This window comes from Notamacropus eugenii, chromosome 3 (genome assembly GCF_028372415.1).
Source record: "Notamacropus eugenii isolate mMacEug1 chromosome 3, mMacEug1.pri_v2, whole genome shotgun sequence".
Classification (NCBI taxonomy): Eukaryota; Metazoa; Chordata; class Mammalia; order Diprotodontia; family Macropodidae; genus Notamacropus; species Notamacropus eugenii.
Genome location: NC_092874.1, coordinates 375,107,406 through 375,116,697, shown reverse-complemented (window position 1 = coordinate 375,116,697; position 9,292 = coordinate 375,107,406). Strand labels below are relative to the sequence as shown.

The window sequence follows — 9,292 nt, the reverse complement described above, 5'->3', positions numbered from 1 at the left end:
ATTCAAAAGTAATAACATTAAGAACAAATGCCATCACAGATATATACAGCTTTATCACCTGGTTCAAGAACTCTTGTGCAAAACCAAGCCAATGCAACCAAGATTAGGAGAGAACCAGAAAAGTGGAAAAGAATTTTTACAACTAGTGTCTCTGATAAAGATATCATTTCTAAAATATATAGAACTGAGTCAAATTTATAAGAATTCGAGCCATTCCCCAACTGATAAATAGTCAAAGGACATGAGCAGGCAGTTTCAGAGGAAGAAATTAAAACTATCTATAGTCATATGGAAAAAATGCTCTAAATCACTATTGATTAGAGAGATGCAAATCAAAACAACTCTGAGGTTCCGCTTCACACTTATCAGATTGGCTAACATGACAAAACAGGAAGATGATAAACGTTGGAGAAGATGGGGGAAAGTTGAAACACTGTTTGTTGGTGTACCTGTGAGCTGATCTAACCACTCTGGAGAGCAATTTGGAACTATGCCCAAAGGGCTATAAAAATGTACATATCCCTTGACCCAGCAATATTGCTTCCAGGGCTATATTCCAAAGAGATTATAAAATGGGAAAAGGACCCACATGTACAAAAATATTTATAGGAGCTCTTTTTGTGGTGGCCAAGAACTGGAAATCTAGGGGATGTCTATCAGTTGGTGAATGGCTGAGCAAGTTGTGATATATGAATATAATGGAATGCTGTTGTTCTCTAAAAAACAATGAACAGGTAGACTTTGGGAAAACCTAGAAAGACTTCTATGAACTGATGTCGAATGAAGTGAGCATAACCAATAAAATATTGTACACAATAACACCTGTAGTGTGCGAGGACTGATTTTGATAGACTTAGCCCTTCTCAGCAAGGCAAGGATCTAAAACATTTCCAAAGGATTCATAATGCAAAATGGCATCCACATCCAGAGAAAGAACTATGGAATCAGAATGCAGAATGAAGCAGAATCTTTTTTTTTTTTTTTGTTACATTTCATTGTGTTTTGTTTTGGTTTTCTCCTGGTTTCTCTCATTTGTTATAATTCTTCTATACAATATGACTGATTTGTAGATGTATTTAATAGGAAAGCATGTATAGAAACCATATTAGATTGCATGCCATCTTGGGGAGGGAGGGGGAGAAAATCTAAAACTTATGGAAGTGAATGTTGAAAATTGAAAACAAATTAATAAATGTAGAAGAAAAAAGAACTCTGATACACTTTGTCATTAAGTCAACTTTGTAAATAAGTGAACCTATTCAAGTGGCCTCAATTCATATTTAAGTGTTAATTATGTGGCAAACACTGTGCTGGGAATCAGGGATACAGAGGAGAAAAATGGCCCTGTCTTGCCATCACGGAACTTAGGCATGTACACAAACAATGTAGAATGTGATAAGTGGAAAGGAAAGGCCCAGACAAAGGGCTCTAAGAAAATAAGAAAGGAGAAATCTCTCTCATCCAGATGAAAGGTTTCAACATGGAGGAAGTTGTATCTGAGTTGGGTCAGCTTTGATGAGAGAGAATTTTGATGGCAGGAGGGAAGGTGTCCTAAGCATTGGATAATGCCTGTATAGATCCATGGAGGCAGAAGAATACAGTATAAGAGCTTGGATTAGCTAGAAATTCAATTTGTATGAGGGAAGTATATTAGGGGAACACATTAAGGGAGTAATCAGGGCAACCTCCTGATCTGCTGGTCTGGAATACTTCCCATGTAGCTCCATGAGGATGAGCATGTACTGTGACTCAGCACTAAAGAGTGACGGTATAGGGGGAAAAATATCTCTAACATTTATTGTCTCTTAGAAATTATTATGGTACTTTGAAGAGTATGATAGCATAATCTTCATTCAAAAATTCCAGTGACAGTCACAATAACTCAAAAGAACTTTTAAGTAGTGGTGGTAATATTAAAGTCTGACCATGCCAAGTTAAAAACAAAGAGTTTCTACTAAGCAGACTAATTTCAGATGATCTGGTCACATCATGTGCATAGTTGTAGAGTTTCTTAAATTTTATTTTTAAATAAAATTATTTAACAAATAAAGAAATAAAATTTAGAAAAGTTATACACTTTGAAGGAAAAACTTTTAAAATGGACTAGTGGTAGTTTTTTAAAAGAGGAAAAACAAAACATAAGGTACATATTGAAGTTCTGGAATGTAACATCTCAAATTCATAACAGCTAAAAGTATCTGAGATTATGAAATTCCAATTGTGATAATCACACTTTAGAGCTGTTCCATATCTAGTGTCTTCTTTCAGCACGACATGCCAATGAACAGAACCCTATTACAGAAGATTGTGCTGAAGTATGTTCAGATTATGCATGCTGCCGTCAACCTATCCCCTTCACACTAGCTGTTGTCCCATGGGACAGCAAAAGAATCTTACTTCTCAACATTCCATATGATTAGAACTTTTACCAACGTTGCCTTCACTTCCAGTCATATTCCTTTAAGTAGTTTTTAATGATGACATCTACACCATCATCGAAAGCAAACTGCACGTTGTTGATGTCAATGGCCCAGGTAAAGTGGGTCCAGATACCCTTGGTATTTTCCCTTTCGTTTAGGTCTTTCAGTGGACAATGAATTGATGAAGCTTGCTATCCTTCTCCTAATAGAAAGGTGATGGACTCAGGGTGTAGAGTGAGACATGACTTGGCCAATGCAGGCATCTGTTTTACTTAACTATATCTATTTCTTACAAGTGTTTTGGTTTTCTTTCTTTTTCAAGGGAGGGAAGAAGGCATTATTTTAAAAAAGACATATTTTCATTAATTGACAAATAAAAAAAACTTCAGTTGTCACTGAATATATATGGCTATTTCATATATTTTTAAACCAGTATACTCTGGATATAGAGAGTTGGTGGGTTTCCTTAATTTTTCTTCAGAAAGGCCTTTTTTGTTCAGGAAGAGAATGATCTTTGAAAGCCATGTGTTGTTACAAATGCTAAGAAACAGTTTCATACTTTGCTGCATTCTGTTTATCTCTTCATCTTCAGGTATGCTGAGGCCATAATCACTCTCATACCTTCTAAACAGTATCCACTGTTTTCATTCAGCTTGCTGACCAACCCACATCAAACATCTTGAAGTACCGGTCTTTGAAAATGAAATGAGTCTCCCCCTATACCTGCGGTTTTTACTCTCATCTGGAAGACATCTTATTGAGTTAGAATTTGGTTGGCTTTGGGGCAGTCCATCTAAGTCATTTAAGTAATATGATGCTGAATCATTGAAATAATATTCCCTTGACCTGAAGAAGCAGGCTCGCACAATAGAATCTTACTGTAACTGTTCAATTCCTCCTTCTAGTTCTGGGGTCATGATCCCCTCCCCACTTCAGCAGTACTAGTTAAAACTGTCAAGACATCACATGTGATGTCATTGGTCCTTTCAAAATGAAGGATGAAAAACAACAACCAGTTGAAACAGACAATTGCTGAGTATCCTCAACTCTAGAAGCTTCTTTAGTCATCCTACAGCACTTACTCTATAGCATTTGCAGTCGTTCTCTAACTAGCCATCTAGGGATGATTTTCAATTTGTTTCATGATAATGCTTGTACTAGATTTGCCAGCACTGAGCTGCAATGGCTTCATCTCTCTGGCCACTCTCTTAGTCATTATTGGTACCAATGACTAGGGAATGGAAGGGAAATCATATTAAAGATGACTGGGGACAGAGCCAGAAAAGGTCTCTCACATAGTAGGCTATATAAGTAGAGGAGCAAGGTCCTGTTCCTCCCCCTCTACCTTTCCCTCTCCCTTCTCTCCCTCTCCCTCATTTTTTCTCTCTTTTTTCCATCTCCATCTCTCCTCTTCCTCCTCTTTTTTTTCTTTTTCTGTCTCTCTCTCAAGGGCACACACACACACACACACGCACACACACACACACACACACACACACACACACACACACACACACACACACACACACACACCACTTAAGATTCTACAAGCTTTCCCTTGGTAAGTAGGAAGAAAGCTCCTCTCCTCTCACCCCAGTAGCCATGGCAGCTACAAGTACGTAACAACAAAGAACATGCATTTGCCTCAGTAAGCCACAAAACTAGACCTCAGTTCTCCAGATGCCTCTTCTGTGTTGTGTATCCTTCACTGAGCCCATATCACAAAAATTGAGATTGGAATATGTACCCTTCCAGTCCAGTGTTAACCTTATAAATTTCAGTGGTCAGGGGTTCTTCTGCAGGTGCCAGTTGCCCAATAAGAGGTGCTTTCTGAAAGCACAACATTTTCCTCTGGGTGATATCCAGTCCTACACTTATTATCTACGTGTAAGTGGGTAAAACACTCTCAGTGTCTCCAGTCAATTCTTCAAGCCTATAATTTAGAGATTTGTTGCCAATTCACATGCCAATAAAAGTCCATGTTTTTGTTTGTTTTTTAATGACCTGGAAAAACTTGTGTTCATTACCATAGCCTCCAAAAGGCCATGGTTACCTTCACAAAGTGATGTGGCACCAGATTTGGACTTCGATTAAAAAAAAATTCCATGTTGAGTAGTGATGCCTGTATCACTACTAATAATAATGTATTTGATAATGGAAAGTTTGTAGCAGTGGAATGACCAAACCCAAATTTAGGATTCACAAAACTAAGAATAAGACTTGACATGACAACTTAAAAAACTCATACTCTTTGCATTGCTGCCAGTGACCTCTAGTGGCTAACATGGATATTGACAGCAATGACTAATTTCCCCAGTATTTTTCCTTTCTGATTTCAATGCAATTTAAACCCCTACCAAGCAAAGGTAAAGTGATAGGTTCTAGCAATGCAGAAAAAGAGGCAGCATGGCACATTAGATTTAGAGCTAGCCTTTGGGCCAAAAAGATCTAGACTAAAATCCTAACTCTGATACATATATGGGCTATGTGACTCTGAGGAAGTTATTTCACTCCAACAAAGGAGTAAAATTAAATTGAATTGAAATCAGACAGCTTTCTAAGGTTCAAAGGTATAATACAGGCATTAGATATGCATTGAAAAAAGGAGTTTTGGGGCAGAGCCAGGATGGACACACCTCTAGAAGCTCTGCTGCCACAACCCATAAAATATCTGTAAAAAATGACTCTAAACAAATTCTAGAGCAGCAGAAGCCACAAAATGACAGAGTGAAAGGGATTTCCAGCCCAAGGTAGGCTGGAAGGGTGACAGGAGAGGAGCATAGCACAAGGTAAGGACAGGATTGGACTAAGCTTTAAAGCCCCACTGGCAGCAGCTGTGAGTCCCAGATCCCTCAACTCACAAATGCTGAAAGTCAGTGAGAACACTCTTTCACTTAGGTGAGAAGGGAACCCAGTAGTCTAGCCCCAGCCTGAGGCAGTAGCAGCTTCCATTGTTGGAGTCCTGGCCTAAAGCCCCTGGGGGAATAGAGCCTCTGATCTGAATCTCAGCCCTGAATGGTGGCCCTAGGGTGAGGAAGAATGCTGGCTGGTGTGATGGAGCTGGTGGAGGCACTGGAGAGGGAATCCTGCTCACAGGCCAGGAGATGAATAAACTCCTCTCCCTTGACGGTGCCACCTTGGAGGAACTGAGAACTTACAACTCCCCAGAATATACCCTCCTCTTGACAAAGGTCTCAAAAGTCAAGTAACTTACTGGGAAAAAGCCCCAAAAAGGGAAAAAGAATAAGACAATAGAAGGTTACTTTCTTGGTGAACAGGTATTTTCTTCCATCCTTTCAGATAAAGAGGAATAATGCATACCATCAGAGGAAGATGTCAAGGCTTCTACATCCAAAACCTCCAAAATAAATATGCAATGGTCTAAGGTCATAGAAGAGCTCAAAAAGAATTTTGAAAATCAAATAAGAGAGGTGGAGGAAAAATTGGGAAGAGAAATTAGAGCAATGCAAGAAAATCATGAAAAGAAAGTCAACAGCTTGCTAAAGGAGATCCAAAAAAATGCAGAAGAAATTTACACCCTTAAAGGGAGACTAACTCAAATGATAAAAGAGGCCCAAAAAGCCAATGAGGAAAAGAATGCTTTAGAGCACAATTAGTCAAATGGAAAAGGAAGCTCAAATGCTAACAGAAGAAAATAGTTCTTTAAAATTAGAATGGAGCAGATGGAAGCTAATGACTTTATGAAAAACCAAGAAATCACAAAACAAAACCAAAAGAATGAAAAAAATGGAAGAGAATGTGAAATATCTCATTGGAAAAACAACTGACCTGGAAAATAGATCCAGGGGAGACAATTTAAAAATTATGGGACTACCTGAAAGCTATGATCAAAAAAAGAGCCTAGGCCTCATCCTTCACGAAATTATCAAGGAAAGCTAGCTGTCCTTATTCTGGAACCAGAGGGTAAAGTAAATATTGAAAGAATTCACCAATCACCTCCTGAAAGAGATCCGAAAAGAAAAACTCCTAGGAATATTGCAGCCAAATTCCAGAGTTCCCAGGTCAAGAAGAAAATATTACAAGCAGCCAGAAAGAAACAATTTGAGTATTGTGGAAACACAATAAGGATAGCACAGGATTGAGCAGCTTCTATGTTAAGGGATTGAAGGGCTTGGAATATGATATTCCAGAAGTCACAGGAACTAGGACTAAAACTAAGAATCACCTACCCAGCAAAACTGAGTATAATACTTCAGGGGAAAAAATGGTCATTCACTGAAATAAAAGACTTTCAAGCATTCTTGATGAAAAGACCAGAGTTAAAAAGAAAATTTGACTTTCAAACACAAGAATCAAGAGAAGCATGAAAAGATAAACAAAAAAGAGAAATCATAAGGGACTTACTAATGTTGTACTGTTTACATTCCTATATGGAAAGATAATCTTGAAACTTTTCTCGTATTTGGGTAGTTGGAGGGATTATACACACACACACACACACAAATACATATATATATATATATATATATATATATATATATAGACAGAAGACACAGGGTAAGTTGAGTAGAAAGGGAGAGAGGGACAGCATTTGCAAATTCATAGAGGCCAGAAATGTTTGGTTGGAACATGACATGTGGAAAGAGGGTTAACAAGAAATAAAGATGGGAAGATAAAATGGACACAGTTTTCTAAGGGTCTTGAATAACAGGTTTGAGAGCTGCTACTCTTCTGTAAGATCTTAAGGGAAGCACTGGAGCCTATCCAAAGGAACCGATAGTCTCCTTTAATTAACATTGTTGACTACATTTCTTTTGTTAAATGTTATATGACATACAAGCATCTCATTTCATCCCAATCCCAAACCTGAACCACTGAATGGGCCTGCATTGGGCCCAGTCATAAATAGATTGCTTAGGGGGAGGGGCAGGTGAATTCTAAGGTAGAAACATTGTGTGAGAATCCAACAACATGTCTATGTGGCAGTGTCCAGTAGGGAATTGACAATGTCAGATAAACTCAGAGACAGAAAAAGGCAGGATATAAAGAATTGGGAGCTATCTACATAGAGATAATCATTAAACCCATGAAAACCGATGAGATAGTTAAGGGAGAAAATTAAGATCAGAGAGTCTTGGGGCAAACTCATATTTGCATGACAAATAATGAAGGATGATCAGCAAAGGAAACTATGTAGGAATAGTCAAGTGAAAGATTCAGAATAGTCAGGAGGAGGAGGAAAAAGAGGAGAATGATTATTAGCATTCATGCGGCACTTTAAGGTTCATGCGATTCTCACAACAACCCTGTAAGGTAGATGCTACTATTATCCCCATTTTACAGATGAGATAGCTGAGGCTGAAAAAGATTAAGTGATGTGTGTAGTCACATAGCTAATAAGCATTTGAGGTAGGAGAAAGCAGTGTCAAGAAAACCCAAACAGGAGAGAGCAAGTGGTTGAAGGGGAAAGGGCCAAAAGTGTCAAATATTGTAGAAAGGTTAAGAAGGATGACAATTGAGGAGAGGACAGTGAATTTATCCCTTAAGTGATTAGTGTAACCACAGAGAAAAGAGTTTCGTTGAGTGATAAAGTTAAAAACCCAGAATACAACATGTTAGAAACTGATTGGAAACAGAGAATGGAGGCAAAGAATGCAGATAACTTTTTCTGGAAATTTGGCTGTGAATGGGAAGAAACTATTCAGAAGTTCCCAAACTACTTTAGGCTTTACACCCCCTTTTCATAAAAAATTACTCAGCACCACTCTGGAAATCTACTTTCTTTAATAGCTTTTCTTTTTAATTTGTGTCATTTCAAAAAATATAATTTTTTTTGAAAATGATACATCTTAAATTTAATAATTTACTGTAAATTTGTAGGGTTTTTCCTGCATTGACATTTTGATGATGCAACATTTCATCATGTAACCTTAAAGTATTGTATTGTAGTAAGTCATTACATGCACATATTTCTGCTGATGCATGCTGGACTTCCTGACACTGCCAACTGGCTGACCTGCCAACATTTTCTTCTTAAGATCTGTCAGTGGACTTGACCACTGATTGGTGTATTTATTTTGTGTATTTATTCGGAAAATAATGTAATCATTACCACTTTAACTCCGTTACACAACAGATGAAATGTTCAAATGGTTTTTCAAAATTCTCTTCTCTTCTTTCCTTATGCTTCCACCACCCCCTTATTCTTATTCAATGTTCCCCAACTTCACCCGAAGCTACTATCACCACCCCACCTTGGATCATTCCAGCACCCCCAACAGGGCAGTATCACCCACTCTGGGAACCTGTGCATGATAACTTGAGGAAATGATAATGTCATGTCAGTCAAGAAGCATTTATTAAGCATTTACCATGTGCCAGGCACTGTGCTAAAATCTGGGGCTACAAAGGAAAGCAAAAATAGTTTCTGCTTTCAAGGAGTTTTATTCTAATGGAGGAGACAGCATGAAAACAACCATGTACATTCATGATCTATGCAGATTAGACTGGAGGTAATCTCAGAAGATATGAACTAATTAAGGGGAACTAATAAAGGTTTCTTGAAGCAGGTGGTTTTTGAGAGTGGTAGAGAGGTGTTCCTATTTGCAGGGAGAAACAGGAACTCTTGGGATGAGTGATTAAAAAAAATTGTTTTAGGTGGACTTGTGCCTACAACAGAGAGTATAGTGGGTTTCTTTTTCTTTAGCAGAAGGCAAATGTAATTAATTTTATTAATGTTTATGGTCAAGTTATTATTTAACTAATTTTCTTACTACCCTTCAGCATTCTCTTGAATTACTAGACACATTGTTAGATATTTGGAAAATAAGTGCAATATACTTGAATCATGGCTTCAGCCCCCACCTCATTGTGAAACTGGGGACCTCTAAAATCAACTCAGAAGTAGGTTG

General features: G+C 37.9%; 1 pseudogene; it reads right to left on the bottom strand.

Annotated features, from left to right (window-relative positions):
• Positions 1–2,812: 2,812 nt before the first annotated feature.
• Positions 2,813–4,467, bottom strand: LOC140532211 (guanine nucleotide-binding protein G(i) subunit alpha-3 pseudogene; annotated as a pseudogene).
• Positions 4,468–9,292: the final 4,825 nt, after the last annotated feature.